At 55.3% G+C, this 19811-nt stretch overlaps 1 long non-coding RNA gene and 12 pseudogenes across 4 annotated transcripts; all 13 read right to left on the bottom strand.

Moving 5' to 3' along the window:
- Nucleotides 1–1133: 1133 nt before the first annotated feature.
- LOC110481227 (uncharacterized) lies at nt 1134–19538 on the bottom strand. 4 transcript variants are annotated; one of them, XR_013341342.1, is made up of 13 exons: nt 19447–19538; nt 18553–18638; nt 17106–17202; nt 15673–15769; nt 13808–13893; nt 12347–12443; nt 10511–10596; nt 9057–9153; nt 7196–7281; nt 5771–5867; nt 4325–4421; nt 2879–2975; nt 1134–1541 (listed from the first exon to the last, which is right to left on the bottom strand). It is a non-coding gene; the product is annotated as an uncharacterized LOC110481227 (long non-coding RNA). The 4 variants fall into 4 exon arrangements; XR_013341344.1 differs by lacking the exon at nt 2879–2975; XR_013341341.1 differs by having other exon boundaries at nt 1134–2975.
- On the bottom strand, nt 1929–2012 carry LOC144247877 (small nucleolar RNA SNORD45; annotated as a pseudogene).
- LOC144247876 (small nucleolar RNA SNORD45) lies at nt 3365–3448 on the bottom strand (annotated as a pseudogene).
- LOC116184671 (small nucleolar RNA SNORD45) lies at nt 4808–4891 on the bottom strand (annotated as a pseudogene).
- Nucleotides 6234–6317, bottom strand: LOC144247878 (small nucleolar RNA SNORD45; annotated as a pseudogene).
- Nucleotides 7672–7755, bottom strand: LOC116184668 (small nucleolar RNA SNORD45; annotated as a pseudogene).
- Nucleotides 9541–9624, bottom strand: LOC116184666 (small nucleolar RNA SNORD45; annotated as a pseudogene).
- On the bottom strand, nt 10966–11049 carry LOC144247872 (small nucleolar RNA SNORD45; annotated as a pseudogene).
- On the bottom strand, nt 12834–12917 carry LOC144247873 (small nucleolar RNA SNORD45; annotated as a pseudogene).
- Nucleotides 14285–14368, bottom strand: LOC144247874 (small nucleolar RNA SNORD45; annotated as a pseudogene).
- Nucleotides 16145–16228, bottom strand: LOC116184667 (small nucleolar RNA SNORD45; annotated as a pseudogene).
- LOC144247875 (small nucleolar RNA SNORD45) lies at nt 17591–17674 on the bottom strand (annotated as a pseudogene).
- On the bottom strand, nt 19005–19088 carry LOC116184669 (small nucleolar RNA SNORD45; annotated as a pseudogene).
- Nucleotides 19539–19811: the final 273 nt, after the last annotated feature.

Genomic DNA, 19811 nt, shown 5'->3' on the forward strand with positions numbered 1-19811 from the left:
CCCCAACCCAGCCCTGGTGTCCCTGTGCCACCATTCCAGACACTGCGGCCACCCCGGCACTCCCCCAACCCAGCCCTGGTGTCCCTGTGCCACCATTCCAGACACTGCGGCCACCCTGGCACTGCCCCAACCCAGCCCTGGTGTCCCTTTGCCACCATTCCCCAGTGCTCCCCAGTGCCTCCAGGGCTTGGAGATCCTTGTCATGCAGCTGTTCCCATGACCTATGACCCTGTTGTCCTCCTACTTCCCCCTTTTCCCTGATCCCAGAGTCCTGGTGTCCCAGGAAGAGGGGTCAGTGCAGCCCCACAATCAGCCCAAGGGATTTGACAGGAGTAAGGGGTGACACGTGGAGATGTCGAGTTTGAGGCTGGGGTCAGCTCCAGGGGAATTTCGGATGGAAAGGCAGCGCTGGGAGCTGAGGGGCCCTGGAGATGGGGCGATCTGCCTCTGGGAGCTGTTGGTGGGTGGCTTCACATTGGAGCTCTGGGCTCACCAGCACAGCATGGCCAGTGTTCAGGGCTGGTCTCCTCAACCCCAGCCACACCCAGAGCCTCAGCCCTTCAGGGAAAGCTGCTCCATGCAGGAAGCTGGATGTTTGGAAGAGTCCATGGGGGTCCTCCTGGTGGTGTCAGCACCTCTGAAAGGATCCACTGCTCCCGGCAACAGAAGGAATACATGGTACCTCAGCTAACAGGGTCACACCCATATGGAAATGGTAATATTTTGGATCTAGAGGCTCAGGATCCCATATTTTGCCTCCCTGTAGATGAACACAACTATCACAACACACAGAAAAACGTAAGACTTCAGTGTCACAGGGTCCAGCTTGTGATCAGACGCTGGCTGCATGAGAGGTACCCAGCAAAGCTGCTTTATGACTGCTCTTCTCAGCAGAAAGGGAGAGAAAACATAAGGAAAGGCTCATGCCTTGAGTTAAGGACAGGGAGAAATAACTCACTGATCACTGGGAAAACAGACTCGAATGGGGGAATTTAGCTGAAGTTATTGCCAAAAATATCAGAGGATACTGAGAAGTAAAAACAAGACTCACAAGCACCTTGCCCACATCCTTCCTCCTTCCTGAGCTCTCCCTCCTCCCCATACAATGATCATTCTCTCCAAGGACACAAAAATGAAACACAAAATAGTTTTAATAAAATCAAAGAAATGCTGAAATTCCAGCAGAAAATACAGCACAAGAAGCAAAACCTGCATTTCAAAAACACAAAAGCACCTGAAATAACAAGAGGCCCTGCCCCATTTCCTTCCCCTCCCCACAACTCAATGCTGTGGGAGCTGACAGGAGCCCAGGACACCGCACAGAGCTGCGTGTCGCTGAGCACACACCCAGCAACACCTTCCCAAGTTCTGCAGATCTCACTGCACAAACAAAGCCCCGGGAGCCCCAAGACCTCCATAGCACCTGAGTCACCCCAAACCTCACCTGACACACTCCAATGGGACCTGCAGACATGGGGACTCTCAAAAATGCTGGATCATACATCTGGGATTGCCAGAACAGCCCAGGCTAAACCAGACACCTGCAAGTAGCACAAAACATTCCAGATTTAGGGCCACGCTGACCACAGGTGCCACTTCCCTCCTGCACACTCTCACCTGAAGCTGCACCAGCCCAGCTGCACACACAGAACCTGCACAGCTCTGACAGCTCACAGGAGCTCAGGGACACACCGAGAAAACATTTCCACATTAACCAGGACACAAACTCCCAAACCATGGAATTCGGGACATGTGAGAGCCCCACATGGGCACAAAACCAACGGCTCAGCCCAGAACTGCACCTGCCCCAACTGGCAATGCAGCACATCCCAACCAGGACCCCTCTCCTCAACCTGGCTCCAAGCCTGGCATGAGGACTCCATCCCACAAGTGCCAAAAGCTCCACTGCAACAGGGATCAGGGCTTGCCGGGCCTCAGAGTAATTCTAGAGCTAAAGCGGTGAGAGACATCAGCTCTGCTCAGATAATACATGCCAGCGCTCATCCCGGGCCCGACAACTGCCGCCTCCTCCTTTCACTCCCATCCCCCGCTGTTCCCGTCTGTCAGAGACCGAATCATTTCGATCAAAGGCTTAAAGCTTGTTACAAAGGATGTTTTGCCCATTATGACTAAACTGTAGCGAGGCTCCAGACACATAAGCCCACACCTCACTGAGGATGCCTCCTGAGGAAAAATTCAGACTGTGACATAAGCCACCTAAGATAGATAAAACTGACACTGTGTTTAATTATCTCCGGTCTAGAGACAAGTAAATAAGGATGAGGGAGAAAAAAGTATCCCCCAGAAAGCCAAACCCACCAACCGTCCTGAACATCAGCTCTGGGTGGATTTGTTGTTCTGGAGGCCATGGCCCACAGACCCAATGCCCTGAGGTTTGCACACACTCCCCCAGCCAAAAGATGCAGGACAGGTCTTCGGTGTGTGGCAAAACTTCTGGTCAGAGGCACTGAACACCCATCCTCCCTTACACAAAACAGCTCAGTTTTAAAAACCCCACTCAGTAAGGCCCCATACAAGGACATTCAATGGCAGCTGAGGAGGGGCAGGAAACCATCAAAGACCCTAAAAGTTCCTCAGACTCATTTTCAATTACTGAGGTCTTTACCACAACACTGCACGTGAAGCAATGTGATGGAAAAGATCCTGAGTCTGCTCCCAGAAACTGGGTCAAACTTGCTGCCCTCCTCATCTCCCTCCCTGGAGAGGTTCCTGGGAATTCCCACCTGGCTCTCCTGAATCATAATCCATTGGAGCACAACTCCAACAAAACCTTCCCAGGGGCTGCAGATCTCATAGCACAACCAAAGCATCAAGAGACCTGGGAAGTCAGCAACACTAGAGTCACCCTAAACATCACCTGACACACAATACTGGGATTTGCAGCCATGGGGACACTCAAAAATGCTGGATCATACATCTGGGATGGCCAGAACGTCCCAGGCTCAAACGGACACCTGCAAGAAGCACAAAACATTCCAGGTTTAGGGCCACGCTGACCACAGGCGCCACTTCCCTCCTGCACACTCCCACCTGCAGCTGCACCAGCCCAGCTGCACACACAGAACTTGCACAGGTCTAACAGCCCACAGGGGCTCGGGACACACCAACACAACATTCCCACATGCACCTGGACACAAACTGCCAAACCACGGAATTTGGGACATGTGAGAGCCACACATGGGCACAAAATGCACGCCTCAAGCCCAGAACTACACCTGCACCACCTAGCAATGGGGTAGATCCCAAACAGGATACCTTCTCCACAACCTGGCTCCATGTCTGGCAGGAAGACTCCATCCCACAAGTGCCAAAAGCTCCACTGCCACAGGAATCAGGGGCTTGCCGGGCCTCAGAGTAATTCTAGATCTAAAGCGCTGAGAGACATCAGCTCCGCTCAGATAATACATGCCAGCGCTCATCCCGGGCCCGACGACTGCCTCCTCCTCCTCCTTTCACTCCCATCCCCTCTCTTCCTGTCTCTGAGAGACTGAAACACTCTCAGCAATGGCTCAAACTTTGCTATGAAGAATTTTTTGCCCATTATGCCTAAAGTGTGTAAAGAAGCTGCAGCCACTGAAGCCCACCCCTCCCTGAGGATGCCTCCTGAGGGGAACTTTAGACTGTGACAAAATCCCTTAAGGGAACCTGAGATAAATGAAGATGACACTATTGTTCAATTATCACAGGCCTAGAGACAAACAATGCACAGGGAGAAGCAAGTCTCCAAGAGAAAGCCAAACCCAGCTATTTCCAGAACATCAGTTCTGGGTGGATTTGGAGTGCAGGAGGCCATGGCCCACAGACCCAATGCCCTGAGGTTGGCACACACTCCCCCAGACAAAGGGTTGCAGGACAGGTTTTCGCTGTGTGGCAAAACTTCTCCTCAGAGGCACTGAACACCCATCCTCCCTTACACAAAACGGCTCAGCTGTACAACAGAAGCATACAGAAGGGCCCCAGGCACACAGGACATTCATGTGAATGGCAGCTGAGGAGGGGATAGAAACCATCAAAGACCCCCAAAGATGCTCAGATCCATTTTCATTTCAGAGGCCTTTACCACAGCACTACATGTGACAGAACAGATGAACACACTCTTCCCAGACACTGTTTCAAACGTGCTGCCCCACACATCCCTTTCCCTAAGGGGGGTACCTGTGCATTCCCACCTGGCTGTCATGCATCATAATCCATTAGTGCAGACTTAAAGCAAAACCTTCTCTGGGGCTGCTTTTCTGACTGTGCATCCAAAGCCCCAGGAGACACGGGACCTCACCAGTATTTAAAACACCCCAAACTTCACCTGACACAGCACACTGGGACCTGCAGCCTTGGGGACTCTCAAAAATGCTGGATCATACATCTGGGATGGCCAGAACAGCCCAGCCTCAACCGGACACCTGCAAGAAGCACAAAACATTCCAGGTTTAGGGCCACGCTGACCACAGGTGCCACTTCCCTCCTGCACACTCCCACCTGCAGCTGCACCAGCCCAGCTGCACACACAGAACCTACACAGCTCTGACAGCTCACAGGGGCTCAGGGACACCTGAGACAAAATTCCCACATGCACCTGGACACAAATTCCTAAACCATGGAATTTGGGACACGTGAGAGGCCAGCAGGGGCACAAAACCCATGCCTCAGCCCAGAACTGCACCTGTCCCACCTGGCAATAGGGCAGTTCCCACTGGGATCCCCTCTCCTCAACCTGGCTCCATGTCTGGCAGGAAGACTCCATCCCACAAGTGCCAAAAGCTCCACTGCAACAGGGATCAGGGCTTGCCGGGCCTCAGAGTAATTCTAGAGCTAAAGCGGTGAGAGACATCAGCTCTGCTCAGATAATACATGCCAGCACTCATCCCAGGCCCGACAGCTGCCTCCTCCACCTCTTCCTCCTTTCACCATCATCCCCCTCTCTTCCCATCTTTGAAAGACTGAAACATTTTCATCAATGGCTCAAACTTTGCTATGAAGGATTTTTTGCCCACTATGGCTGAACTGTGTAAAGTGGCTGCGGCCACTGAAGCCCACCCATCTCTGAGGATTCCTCCTGAGGGTAGGTTTGGACTGTGATTTAAGCCACCAGTAAGAATCTAGCATAGATGAAGGTGACACTGTTGTTCAGTTAGCTCAGGCCTAGAGACAAGTAAACAAGGCTCAGGGACAAGCAAGTGTCCACTAGAAAGCCAAACCCAGTAACTCTCCTGATCATCAGCTCTGGTAGGGTTTTGTGGTCAAAGCCATGGCCCACAGACACAATGCCCTGAGGTTTACACACACTACCCACAAAGCGTTAGCGGAGAGATTTTCCGTGTGTAGCAAAACTTCTAATCAGAGGCACTGAACACCCATCCTACCTTACAGAAAACAGCTCAGATTTAAAAGCCCAACCCCAGGCAGGTCACACATACAGGACATTCATGTGAAGGGCAGCTGAGGAGAGCTGAGAAATCATCAAAGACCCTAAGAGTTCCTCAGACTCCTTTTCATTTCTGAGGCCTTTACCACAGAACTACGTATGACAGAACAGATCCACAGACTGTTGCTGCACACTGAGTCAAACTTCCTGTCCATCTCGCCTCCTTCCCAGGGAGGTTCTTGGGCATTGCCATCTGGCTCTCCTGAATAATAACCCATAGGAGCAAACCCCGAGCAACACAGTTTCAGGGACTGCAGATCTCACTGCACATCCAAATCCCCAGGAGACACGGGACCTCACCACCATTTTAGTCAACCCAAAACTCACCAGACACACTCCATGAGGACCCACAGACATGGAGATGCTCACAAATCCTGGATCATACGTCTGGGCTGACCAGAACGTCCCACGCTGAACCAGACACCTGCAAGAAGCACAAAACATTCAGGGCTACGCTAACCACAGGTGCCACTTCCCTGCTACAGCTGCAACAGCCCAGCTGCACACACAGAACCTACACAGCTCTGAGCACACAGGGGCTGAGGGACACACCGAGACAAAATTCACACATGCAGCTGGACACAAATTCCAAAACCATGGAATTCGGGACACGAGAGAGCTACATATGAGCACAAACTCCATGCCTCAAGCCTGAACTGCACCTGCCCCAACTGGCAATGGAGCACATCCCAACTGGGATCCCCTCTCCTCAACCTGGCTCCAAATCTGGCAGGGGGACTCCATCCCACAAGTGCCAAAAGCTCCACTGACACAGGGATCGGGGGCTTGCCGGGCCTCAGAGTAATTCTAGAGCTAAAGCGGTGAGAAACATCAGCTCCGCTCAGATAATACATGCCAGCGCTCATCCCGGGCCTGACAACTGCCTCCTCCTTTCACGCCCATCCCCTCTCTTCCCATCTTGGAGAGACTGAAACACCCTCAGCAATGGCTCAAACTTTGCTATGAAGGATTTTTTGCCCATTATGCCTAAACTGCATAAAGACGCTGCGGCCACTGAAGCCCACCCATCTCTGAGGATTCCTCCTGAGGGGAACTTTAGACTGAGACATAAGCCCTTAAGGGAACCTGAGATAAATGAAGATGACACTGTTGTTCAATTATCTCAGGCATAGAGACAAATAAACAATGCTCAGGGAGAAGCAAGTCTCCAAGACAAAGCCAAACACAGCTATTTCCAGAACATCAGCTCTGGCTGGCTTTGGCGTGGTGGAGGCCATGGCCCACAGACACAATGCCCTGAGGTTGGCACACACTCCTATCACCCAAAGGGTTCAAAAAGAGGTTTTTGGTGTGTGGCAAAATTTCTGGCCAGAGGCACTGAACACCTCCCATACACAGAAGGGCTCTGTTGTAAAACCCCCACCCCAGGCAGGACCCATGTACAAGGGACATTCACGTGAAGGGCAGCTGAGGAGAACTGAGAAACACTCAAGGATGCCCAAAGCTCCTCAGGCCCATTTTCATTTCTGTGCCTATTACCACACCAATACATATGACAAAACAGATCCACAGACTCTTGCCATACACTGTGTCAAAATTTCCTCCCACTACGCCTCCCTCCCAGGGAGGTTTCTGGGTATTCCCACCTGGCTCTCCTGAATCAAAATGCATTGGAGCACACTTACAGCAACACCTTCCAAGGTGCTGCAGATCTCACTGCACAACCAAAGCCTCCGGGGACCTGTGATATCACCAGCCCCTGAGTTACCCCAAACCTCACTTGATACATACCAATGGAAGCTGCAGCCATGGGGACTCTCAAAAATGCTGGATTATACATCTGGGATTGCCAGAACAGCCCAGGCTAAACCAGACACCTGCAAGAAGCACAAAACATTCCAGGTTTAGGGCCACGCTGACCACAGGTGCCACTTCCCTCCTGCACACTCCCACCTGCAGATGCACCAGCCCAGCTGCACACACAGAACCTGCACAGCTCTGACAGCTCACAGGGGCTCAGGGACACCTCAGACAACATTCCCACATTAACCAAGACAAAAACTGCCAAACCATGAAATTCGGGACACGTGAGAGCCACATATGGGCACAAAAACCACAGCCCAGCCCAGAAGTGCACCTGCCCCACCTGGCAATAGGGCAGAGATTCCAACTGGGATGCCCTCTCCTCAACCTGGCTCCAACTGTGGCATGAGGACTCCATCCCACAAGTGCCAAAAGCTCCACTGACACAGGGATCGGGGGCTTGCCGGGCCTCAGAGTAATTCTAGAGCTAAAGCGGTGAGAGACATCAGCTCCGCTCAGATAATACATGCCAGCGCTCATCCCGGGCCTGACAAATGCCTCCTCCTCCTCCTGCTCCTGCCCGTCCGCCCGGCGCTCCCAGCCCGGAGCCGCCGTTCCCAGCGCGGGGCGCTCCCTGCGCCTGCAGCCGGGCCCCGCCAGCGCAGCCCCGCGCCCGGCGCTGCCGCCAGCGCCGCCGGCCGCACGGAAAACCCCCCCGGCCGGAGCCGCCCCGGCCCGGGCCCTGCCGCCGCCATCGGCCCCGGCCTCCTCCCGCCGCCGCCGAGCCCGGCCCGGCCGCTCCGCCCTGGGCCGCGCCGCTCCGGCAGCGCCGCGCTCGGCCCAGCGCCCGCGGCTCCGCGCCTCGCCCCGGCCCCTCCACAGCCCCGCCGGCCCCACCTGCCCCGGGCCCGGCCCGCACCACGCGGCGCTGCCGCCTCCGCTCCGCTGCCGCCGGCATCCGGCCGCGCTGGGGCGGGAACAGCGGCCCGGGAGCCGCCCTCAGCCGCCCTCGACGACTTTCCACCCCATCCCCCTCTCTTCCAGTCTCTCAAGACACCGAATCATTGTGGGCAACGGCTCAAACTTCTCGACGAAGAATTTTTTTGCCCATTATGCCTCATCTGTGTAAAAAGGCTGAGGACACTGAAGACCATCCCTCCCGGAGGATGCCTCCTGAGGGGAACTTTGGACTATGACTTAAGCCTCCTAAGGGAACCTCAGATAGATAAAGGGGACACAGTTTTTACATTATTTCAGCCCTAGAGACAAGTAAACGAGACTGAGAGAGAAGCAAGTATTCCCTAGAAACCCAAACCCACCAACAGCCCTGAACATCAGCTCTGCGTGGCTTTGGCGTGGTCAATGCCATGGCCCACAGACCCAATGCTCTGAAGTTTGCACACACTCCTATCACCCAAAGGGTTGCAGGAGAGGTTTTCCGTGTGTGGCAAAACATCTGGTCAGAGGCACTGAACACCCATCCTGCCTAACACAACACAGTTCTCTTTAAAACTCGAACAACAATAAGATCACACACACAGGACATTCACATGAAGGGCAGCTGAGAAGGGGTGAGAAACCATCAAGGACCCCCAAAGCTCACATTTGCAGTGTTTTACCACAGCACTGCATGTGACAGAACAGAGGCAGAGACTCCTCCCACAAGCTCTGTCAACCTTGCTCATCCCCTTTCCTGGAGGGGGATACCTGGGCATGCCCATCTGGCTCTCTTGATTCATAATCTATTGCAGCACTCCCACAGCAACACCAGACCCTGGCTGCAGATCTCACAACCAAAACCTCGAAAGATCCGGGACTTAAAGAGCACCTGTGTCACCCCAAACCTCACCTGACACACTCCAATGGGACCTGCAGCCTTGGGGACTCTCAAAAATACTGGATCATACATCTGGGATGGCCAGAACAGCCCACGCTCAAACGGACACCTGCAAGAAGCACAAAACATTCCAGGTTTAGGGCCACGCTGACCACAGGCGCCACTTCCCTCCTGCACACTCTCACCTGCAGCTGCACCAGCCCAGCTGCACACACAGAACCTGCACAGCTCTAACAGCCCACAGGGGCTCGGGACACACCAACACAACATTCCCACATGCACCTGGACACAAACTGCCAAACCATGGAATTCAGGACATGTGGGACACCCACAGGGGCACAAAATCCATGCCTCAAGTCTGAACTGCACCTGTCCCACCTGGCAATGGGGCAGATCCCAAACGGGACCCCTCTCCTCAACCTGGCTCCAACTCTGGCATGAGGACTCCATCCCACAATTGCCAAAAGCTCCACTGACACAGAAATCAGGGGCTTGCCGGGCCTCAGAGTAATTCTAGAGCTAAAGCGGTGAGAGACATCAGCTCCGCTCAGATAATACATGCCAGCGCTCATCCCGGGCCCGACAACTGCCTCCTCCTCCTCCTTTCACTCCCATCCCCTCTATTCCCATCTCGGAGAGACTGAAACGCCCTCAGCAATGCCTCAAACTTTGCTACGAAGGATTTTTTGCCCATTTTGCCTAAACTGTGTAAAAAGGCTGCGGCCACTGAAGCCCATCTCTGAGGGTTCGTCCTGAGGGGAACTTTAGACTGTCACATAAACACTTAAGGGAACCTGAGATATATAAAGATGACACTGTTGTTCAATTATCTCAGGCATAGAGACAAATAAACAATGGTCAGCGAGAAACAAGTCTCCAACAGAAAGCCAAACCCAGCCATTTGCAGAACATCAGCTCTGGCTGGCTTTGGCGTGGTGGAGGCCATGGCCCACAGACACAATGCCCTGAGGTTGGCACACACTCCTATCACCCAAAGGGTTCAAAAAGAGGTTTTTGGTGTGTGGCAAAATTTCTCCAAAGAGGCACTGAACACCCATCCACCCTTACACAGAAGGGTTCTGTTGTAAAAACCCCATCCCAGGTAGGACCCATATACACAGGACATTCACGTGAAGGGCAGCTGAGGAGAACTGAGAAACACTCAAGGATGCCCAAAGCTCCTCAGACCCATTTTCATTTCTGTGCCTATTACCACAGCACTGCATATGACTAAACAGGTCCACAGACTCTTGCCATACACTGTGTCAAAAATTTCCGCCCACTACGCCTCCCTCCCAGGGAGGTTTCTGGGCATTCCCATCTGGCTCTCCTGAATCAAAATGCATTGGAGCACACTTACAGCAACACCTTCCCAGGCACTGCAGATCTTACTGCACAACCAAAGCCTCCGGAGACCTGCGATTTCACCAGCCCCTGAGTTACCCCAAACCTCACTTGATACATACCAATGGGAACTGCAGCCATGGGGACTCTCAAAAATGCTGGATTATACATCTGGGATTGCCAGAACAGCCCAGGCTAAACCAGACACCTGCAAGAAGCACAAAACATTCAGGGCTACGCAGACCACAGGTGCCACTTTCCTCCTGCAGCTGCACCAGCCCAGCTGCACACACAGAACCTGCACAGCTCTGACAGCACACAGGGGCTCAGGGACACCTGAGACAACATTCCCTCATGCATCTGGACACAAATTCCCAAACCATGGAATTCGGGACAAGTGAGAAACCCGCAGGGGGCACAAAACCGACGCCTCAAACCGAGAACTGTACCTGTCCCACCTGGCAATGGGGCAGATCCCAACTGGGATCCCCTCTCCTCAACCTGGCTCCAAGCCTGGTATGAGGACTCCATCCCACAAGTGCCAAAAGCTGCACTGACACAGGGATAGGGGGCTTGCCGGGCCTCAGAGTAATTCTAGAGCTAAAGCGGTGAGAGACATCAGCTCCGCTCAGATAATACATGCCAGCGCTCATCCCGGGCCCGACAACTGCCTCCTCCTCCTCCTCCTGCTCGTCCGCCCGGCGCTCCCAGCCCGGAGCCGCCGTTCCCAGCGCGGGGCGCTCCCTGCGCCTGCAGCCGGGCCCCGCCAGCGCAGCCCCGCGCCCGGCGCTGCCGCCAGCGCCGCCGGCCGCACGGAAAACCCCCCCGGCCGGAGCCGCCCCGGCCCGGGCCCTGCCGCCGCCATCGGCCCCGGCCTCCTCCCGCCGCCGCCGAGCCCGGCCCGGCCGCTCCGCCCTGGGCCGCGCCGCTCCGGCAGCGCCGCGCTCGGCCCAGCGCCCGCGGCTCCGCGCCTCGCCCCGGCCCCTCCACAGCCCCGCCGGCCCCACCTGCCCCGGGCCCGGCCCGCACCACGCGGCGCTGCCGCCTCCGCTCCGCTGCCGCCGGCATCCGGCCGCGCTGGGGCGGGAACAGCGGCCCGGGAGCCGCCCTCAGCCGCCCTCGACGACTTTCCACCCCATCCCCCTCTCTTCCCGTCTCTCAGACACCGAATCATTGTGGGCAACGGCTCAAACTTCTCGACGAAGAATTTTTTTGCCCATTATGCCTCATCTGTGTAAAAAGGCTGAGGACACTGAAGACCATCCCTCCCGGAGGATGCCTCCTGAGGGGAACTTTGGACTATGACTTAAGCCTCCTAAGGGAACCTCAGATAGATAAAGGGGACACAGTTTTTACATTATTTCAGCCCTAGAGACAAGTAAACGAGGCTGAGGGAGAAGCAAATATCCCCTAGAAACCCAAACCCACCAACAGCCCTGAACATCAGCTCTGCGTGGCTTTGGCATGGTCAAGGCCATGGCCCACAGACCCAATGCTCTGAAGTTTGCACACACTCCTATCTCCCAAAGGGTTGCAGGAGAGGTTTTCCGTGTGTGGCAAAACTTCTGGTCAGAGGCACTGAACACCCATCCTGCCTAACACAACACAGTTCTCTTTAAAACTCGAACAACAATAAGATCACACACACAGGACATTCACATGAAGGGCAGCTGAGGAGGGGTGAGAAACCATCAAGGACCCCCAAAGCTCACATTTGCAGTGTTTTACCACAGCACTGCATGTGACAGAACAGAGGCAGAGACTCCTCCCACAAGCTCTGTCAACCTTGCTCATCCCCTTTCCTGGAGGGGGATACCTGGGCATGCCCATCTGGCTCTCTTGATTCATAATCTATTGCAGCACTCCCACAGCAACACCAGACCCTGGCTGCAGATCTCACAACCAAAACCTCGAAAGATCCGGGACTTAAAGAGCACCTGTGTCACCCCAAACCTCACCTGACACAGCACACTGGGACCTGCAGACATGGGGACTCTCAAAAATGCAGGATCATACATCTGGGATGGCCAGAACAGCCCACGCTCAAACAGACACCTGCAAGAAGCACAAAACATTCCAGGTTTAGGGCCACGCTGACCACAGGTGCCACTTCCCTCCTGCACACTCCCACCTGAAGCTGCACCAGCCCAGCTGCACACACAGAACCTGCACAGCTCTGACAGCTCACAGGGGCTCAGGGACACACCAATGCAACATTCCCACATTAATCAGGACACGAACTCCCAAACCATGGAATTCGGGACACGTGAGAGCCACGTATGAGCACAAAACCCATGCCTCAAGCACAGAACTGCACCTCCCCCACCTGGCAATGGAGCACATCCCAACTGGGATCCCCTCTCCTCAACCTGGCTCCAACGCTGGCAGTAGGGCTCCATCCCACAAGTGCCAAAAGCTCCACTGCCACAGGGATCGGGGGCTTGCCGGGCCTCAGAGTAATTCTAGAGCTAAAGCGGTGAGAGACATCAGCTCCGCTCAGATAATACATGCCAGCGCTCATCCCGGGCCCGACAACTGCCTCCTCCTGCTCCTTTCACTCCCATCCCCTCTCTTCCTGTCTCTGAGAGACTGAAACACTTTCATCAATGGCTCAAACTTTGCTAAGAAGGATTTTTTGCCCATTATGCCTAAAGTGTGTAAAGAGGCTGCGGCCACTGAAGCCCACCCATCTCTGAGGATTCCTCCTGAGGGGAACTTTAGACTGTGACATAAACCCTTAAGGGAACCTGAGATAAATGAAGATGACACTGTTGTTCAATTATCTCAGGCATAGAGACAAATAAACAATGGTCAGCGAGAAACAAGTCTCCAACAGAAAGCCAAACCCAGCCATTTGCAGAACATCAGCTCTGGCTGGCTTTGGCGTGGTGGAGGCCATGGCCCACAGACACAATGCCCTGAGGTTGGCACACACTCCTATCACCCAAAGGGTTCAAAAAGAGGTTTTTGGTGTGTGGCAAAATTTCTCCAAAGAGGCACTGAACACCCATCCACCCTTACACAGAAAAGCTCTGCTGTAAAACACCCACCACTGGCAGGACCCATATACATGGGACATTCACGTGAAGGGCAGCTGAGGAGAACTGAGAAACACTCAAGGATGCCCAAAGCTCCTCAGACCCATTTTCATTTCTGCGCCTATTACCACAGCACTGCATATGACTAAACAGGTCCACAGACTCTTACCATACACTGTGTCAAAAATTTCCGCCCACTACGCCTCCCTCCCAGAGAGGTTTCTGGGCATTCCCACCTGGCTCTCCTGAATCAAAATCCATTGGAGCACACTTACAGCAACACCTTCCCAGGCACTGCAGATCTCACTACACAACCAAAGCCTCCGGAGACCTGCGATATCACCAGCCCCTGAGTTACCCCAAACCTCACTTGATACATACCAATGGGAACTGCAGCCATGGGGACTCTCAAAAATGCTGGATTATACATCTGGGATTGCCAGAACAGCCCAGGCTAAACCAGACACCTGCAAGAAGCACAAAACATTCCAGGTTTAGGGCCATACTGACCACAAGTGCCACTTCCCTCCTGCACACTCCCACCTGCAGCTGCACCAGCCCAGCTGCACACACAGAACCTGCACAGCTCTGACAGCACACGGGGGCTCAGGGACAATCTGAGGCAACATTCCCATATCAACCAGGACACAAACTGCCAAACCATGGAATTCAGGACACGTGAGAGCCACATATGGGCACAAAACCCACAGCCCAGCCCAGAAGTGCACCTGCCCCACCTGGCAATGGGGCAGAGATCCCAACTGGGATCCCCTCTCCTCAGCCTGGCTCCCAATCTGGCATGAGGACTCCATCCCACAAGTGCCAAAAGCTCCACTGCCACAGGGATCGGGGGCTTGCCGGGCCTCAGAGTAATTCTAGAGCTAAAGCGGTGAGAGACATCAGCTCCGCTCAGATAATACATGCCAGCGCTCATCCCGGGCCTGACAAATGCCTCCTCCTCCTCCTCCTGCTCGTCCGCCCGGCGCTCCCAGCCCGGAGCCGCCGTTCCCAGCGCGGGGCGCTCCCTGCGCCTGCAGCCGGGCCCCGCCAGCGCAGCCCCGCGCCCGGCGCTGCCGCCAGCGCCGCCGGCCGCACGGAAAACCCCCCCGGCCGGAGCCGCCCCGGCCCGGGCCCTGCCGCCGCCATCGGCCCCGGCCTCCTCCCGCCGCCGCCGAGCCCGGCCCGGCCGCTCCGCCCTGGGCCGCGCCGCTCCGGCAGCGCCGCGCTCGGCCCAGCGCCCGCGGCTCCGCGCCTCGCCCCGGCCCCTCCACAGCCCCGCCGGCCTCACCTGCCCCGGGCCCGGCCCGCACCACGCGGCGCTGCCGCCTCCGCTCCGCTGCCGCCGGCATCCGGCCGCGCTGGGGCGGGAACAGCGGCCCGGGAGCCGCCCTCAGCCGCCCTCGACGACTTTCCACCCCATCCCCCTCTCTTCCCGTCTCTCAGACACTGAATCATTGTGGGCAACGGCTCAAACTTCTCGACGAAGAATTTTTTGCCCATTATGCCTAATCTGTGTAGAAAGGCTGAGGCCACTGAAGCCCACCCCTCCCTGAGGATGCCTCCTGAGGGGAACGTTGGACTATGACTTAAGCCTCTTAAGGGAACCTCAGATAGATAAAGGGGACACAGTTTTTTCATTATTTCAGGCCTAGAGACAAGTAAACGAGGCTGAGGGAGAAGCAAATATCCCCTAGAAACCCAAACCCACCAACAGCCCTGAACATCAGCTCTGGGTGTCTTTGGCGTGGTCAAGGCCATGCCCCACAGACACAATGCTCTCAAGTTTGCACACACTCCTATCACCCAAAGGGTTCAAGAATACGTTTCCAGTGTGTGGCAAAACTTCTGGTCAGAGGCACTGAACACCCATCCTGCCTAACACAACACAGTTCTCTTTAAAACTCGCACCCCAATAAGATCACACACACAGGACATTCACATGAAGGGCAGCTGAGGAGGGGTGAGAAACCATCAAGGACACACACATGTCACATTTGTAGTGTTCTACCACAGCACTGCACGTCACAGAACAGATGCAGAGACTCTTCCCACACACTCTGTCAACCTTGTGCCCCACTCATCCCCTTTCCTGGAGAGGGGATACCTGGGCATGCCCATCTGGCTCTCTTGATTCATAATCTATTGGAGCACTCCCCCAGCAACACCAGACCCTGGCTGCAAATCTCACAACCAAAACCCCGGGAAATCTGGGACTTCACCAGCACCTGAGTAACCCCAAACCTCACCTGACAGAGCACACTGGGAACTGCAGCCATGGGGACTCTCAAAAATGCAGGATCATACATCTGGGATGGCCAGAACGTCCCAGGCTCAAACGGACACCTGCAAGAAGCATAAAACATTCCAGGTTTAGGGCCACGCTGACCACAAATGCCACTTCCCTCCTGCACACTCCCACCTGCAACAGCACACACAGAACCTGCACAGCTCTCAAATCCCACAAGGACTCAGGGACACACCGAGGCAACACTCCCACATGTAACTGCACACAAACTGCCAAACCATGGAATTCGGGACAGGTGAGAGCCACACATGGGCACAAAATCCATGCCTCAGCCCAGAACTGCACCTGCCCCACCTGGCAATGGGGCACATCCCAAGCGGGATACCCTCTCCACAACCTAGCTCAAATTCTGGCATGAGGACTCCATCCCACAAGTGACAAAAGCTCCACTGCCACAGGAATCAGGGGCTTACCGGGCCTCAGAGTAATTCTAGAGCTAAAGCGCTGAGATACATCAGCTCCGCTCAGATAATACATGCCAGCGCTCATCCCGGGCCCGACAACTGCCTCCTCCTCCTTTCACCACTATCCCCTCTCTTCCTGTCTCTGAGAGACTAAAACACCCTCAGGAATGGCTCAACTTTTTCTACAGAGGTTTTTTGGCTCATAATGCCTAAACTGTGTAAAGAGGCTGCGGCCAATGAAGCCCACCCCTCCCCGAAGATGCCTCCTGAGGGGAACTTTAGACTGACACATAAGCCCTGAAGGGAACCTGAGGTAAATGAAGATGACACTGTTGGTCAATTATCTCAGGCCTAGAGACACATAAACAGTGCACAGGGAGAAGCAAGTCTCCAAGAGAAAGCCAAACCCAGCTGTTTCCAGAACATCAGCTCTGGGTGGATTTGGAGTGCAGGAGGCCATGGCCCACAGACCCAGTGCCCTAAGGTTGGCACACACTCCCCCAGACAAAGGGTTGCAGGACAGGTTTTCGCTGTGTGGCAAAACTTCTCCTCAGAGGCACTGAACACCCATCCTCCCTTACACAAAACGGCTCAGCTGTACAACAGAAGCATACAGAAGGGCCCCAGGCACACAGGACATTCATGTGAATGGCAGCTGAGGAGGGGATAGAAACCATCAAAGACCCCCAAAGATGCTCAGATCCATTTTCATTTCAGAGGCCTTTACCACAGCACTACATGTGACAGAACAGATGAACACACTCTTCCCAGACACTGTTTCAAACGTGCTGCCACACACATCCCTTTCCCTAAGGGGGGTACCTGTGCATTCCCACCTGGCTGTCATGAATCATAATCCATTGGCGCAGACTTAAAGCAAAACCTTCTCTGGGGCTGCTTTTCTGACTGTGCATCCAAAGCCCCAGGAGACACGGGACCTCACCAGAATTTAAAACACCCCAAACCTCACCTGACACAGCACACTGGGAACTGCAGCCTTGGGGACTCTCAAAAATGCTGGATCATACATCTGGGATTGCCAGAACAGCCCAGGCTCAACCGGACACCTGCAAGAAGCACAAAACATTCCAGGTTTAGGGCCACACTCACCACAGATGCCACTTCCCTCCTGCACACTCCCACCTGCAGCTGCACCAGCCCAGCTGCACACACAGAACCTGCACAGCTCTGACACCACACAGGGGCTCAGGGACACACCGAGGCAACATTCCCACATCAACCAGGACACAAACTGCCAAAACACGGAATTCGGGACACGTGAGAGACCCAAAGTGGCACAAAATCCATGCCTCAAACCTGAACTGCACCTGTCCCACCTGGCAATGGGCACATCCCAACTGGGATCCCCTCTCCTCAACCTGGCTCCAACTCTGGCATGAGGACTCCATCCCACAAGTGCCAAAAGCTCCACTGACACAGGGATCGGGGGCTTGTCGGGCCTCAGAGTAATTCTAGAGCTAAAGCGGTGAGAGACATCAGCTCCGCTCAGATAATACATGCCAGCGCTCATCCCGGGCCCGACAACTGCCTCCTCCTTTCACTCCCATCCCCTCTCTTCCCATCTTGGAGAGACTGAAACACCCTCAGCAATGGCTCAAACTTTGCTATGAAGGATTTTTTGCTCATTTTGCCTAAACTGCATAAAGAGGCTGCGGCCACTGAAGCCCACCCATCTCTGAGGATTCCTCCTGAGGGGAACTTTAGACTGAGACATAAGCCCTTAAGGGAATCTGAGATAAATGAAGATGACACTGTTGTTCAATTATCTCAGGCATAGAGACAAATAAACAATGCTCAGGGAGAAGCAAGTCTCCAAGACAAAGCCAAACACAGCTATTTCCAGAACATCAGCTCTGGCTGGCTTTGGCGTGGTGGAGGCCATGGCCCACAGACACAATGCCCTGAGGTTGGCACACACTCCTATCACCCAAAGGGTTCAAAAAGAGGTTTTTGGTGTGTGGCAAAATTTCTGGCCAGAGGCACTGAACACCTCCCATACACAGAAGGGCTCTGTTGTAAAACCCCCACCCCAGGCAGGACCCATGTACAAGGGACATTCACGTGAAGGGCAGCTGAGGAGAACTGAGAAACACTCAAGGATGCCCAAAGCTCCTCAGGCCCATTTTCATTTCTGTGCCTATTACCACACCAATACATATGACAAAACAGATCCACAGACTCTTGCCATACACTGTGTCAAAATTTCCTCCCACTACGCCTCCCTCCCAGGGAGGTTTCTGGGCATTCCCACCTGGCTCTCCTGAATCAAAATCCATTGGAGCACACTTACAGCAACACCTTCCAAGGTGCTGCAGATCTCACTGCACAACCTAAGCCTCCAGAGACCTGTGATATCACCAGCCCCTGAGTTATCCCAAACCTCACTTGATACATACCAATGGGAACTGCAGCCATGGGGACGCTCAAAAATGCTGGATCATACATCTGGGATGGCCAGAACAGCCCAGGCTAAACCAGACACCTGCAAGAAGCACAAAACATTCAGGGCTATGCAGACCACAGGTGCCACTTCCACCTGCAGCTGCACCAGCCCAGCTGCACACACAGAACCTGCACAGCTCTGACACCAGACAGGGCCTCAGGGACACACCGAGGCAACATTCCCACATCAACCAGGACACAAACTGCCAAACCATGGAATTTGCGACACGTGAGAGCCACATATGAGCACAAAATCCATGACTCAAACCTGAACTGCACCTGTCCCACCTGGCAATGGGCACATCCCAACTGGGATCCCCTCTCCTCAACCTGGCTCCAACTCTGGCATGAGGACTCCATCCCACACGTGCCAAAAGCTCCACTGCCACAGGGATTGGGGGCTTGCCGGGCCTCAGAGTAATTCTAGAGCTAAAGCGCTGAGAGACATCAGCTCCGCTCAGATAATACATGCCAGCGCTCATCCCAGGCCCGACAACTGACACCTCCTCCTCCTGCTCGTCCTGCTCCTGCCCGTCCGCCCGGCGCTCCCAGCCCGGAGCCGCCGTTCCCAGCGCGGGGCGCTCCCTGCGCCTGCAGCCGGGCCCCGCCAGCGCAGCCCCGCGCCCGGCGCTGCCGCCAGCGCCGCCGGCCGCACGGAAAACCCCCCCGGCCGGAGCCGCCCCGGCCCGGGCCCTGCCGCCGCCATCGGCCCCGGCCTCCTCCCGCCGCCGCCGAGCCCGGCCCGGCCGCTCCGCCCTGGGCCGCGCCGCTCCGGCAGCGCCGCGCTCGGCCCAGCGCCCGCGGCTCCGCGCCTCGCCCCGGCCCCTCCACAGCCCCGCCGGCCCCACCTGCCCCGGGCCCGGCCCGCACCACGCGGCGCTGCCGCCTCCGCTCCGCTGCCGCCGGCATCCGGCCGCGCTGGGGCGGGAACAGCGGCCCGGGAGCCGCCCTCAGCCGCCTCCATCCCCCTCATCCCCGCCCCGTCCCATGCCCCGCCTCTTCCCCTGCCCCGATGGAGTTCGGGCACATCTGGCAGCCCCGCAGGAGCACGGGGCGAGGGCCGTTCCCGATGGGTCCTTGCCCAGGCCCTCCCTAAGATGTTTAATTTTTATCTTTTTCTCTTTCCTGCAGCTTTCCAGTTTCGTGAAACTATCCCCTGTGAGCACGAAGGTTTTTCCACGTGTTTCCCTGCTTTGGCCGTTGTCTCCCTGTT

This window comes from Lonchura striata, chromosome 34, assembly GCF_046129695.1.
Source record: "Lonchura striata isolate bLonStr1 chromosome 34, bLonStr1.mat, whole genome shotgun sequence".
NCBI classification, from domain to species: Eukaryota; Metazoa; Chordata; class Aves; order Passeriformes; family Estrildidae; genus Lonchura; species Lonchura striata.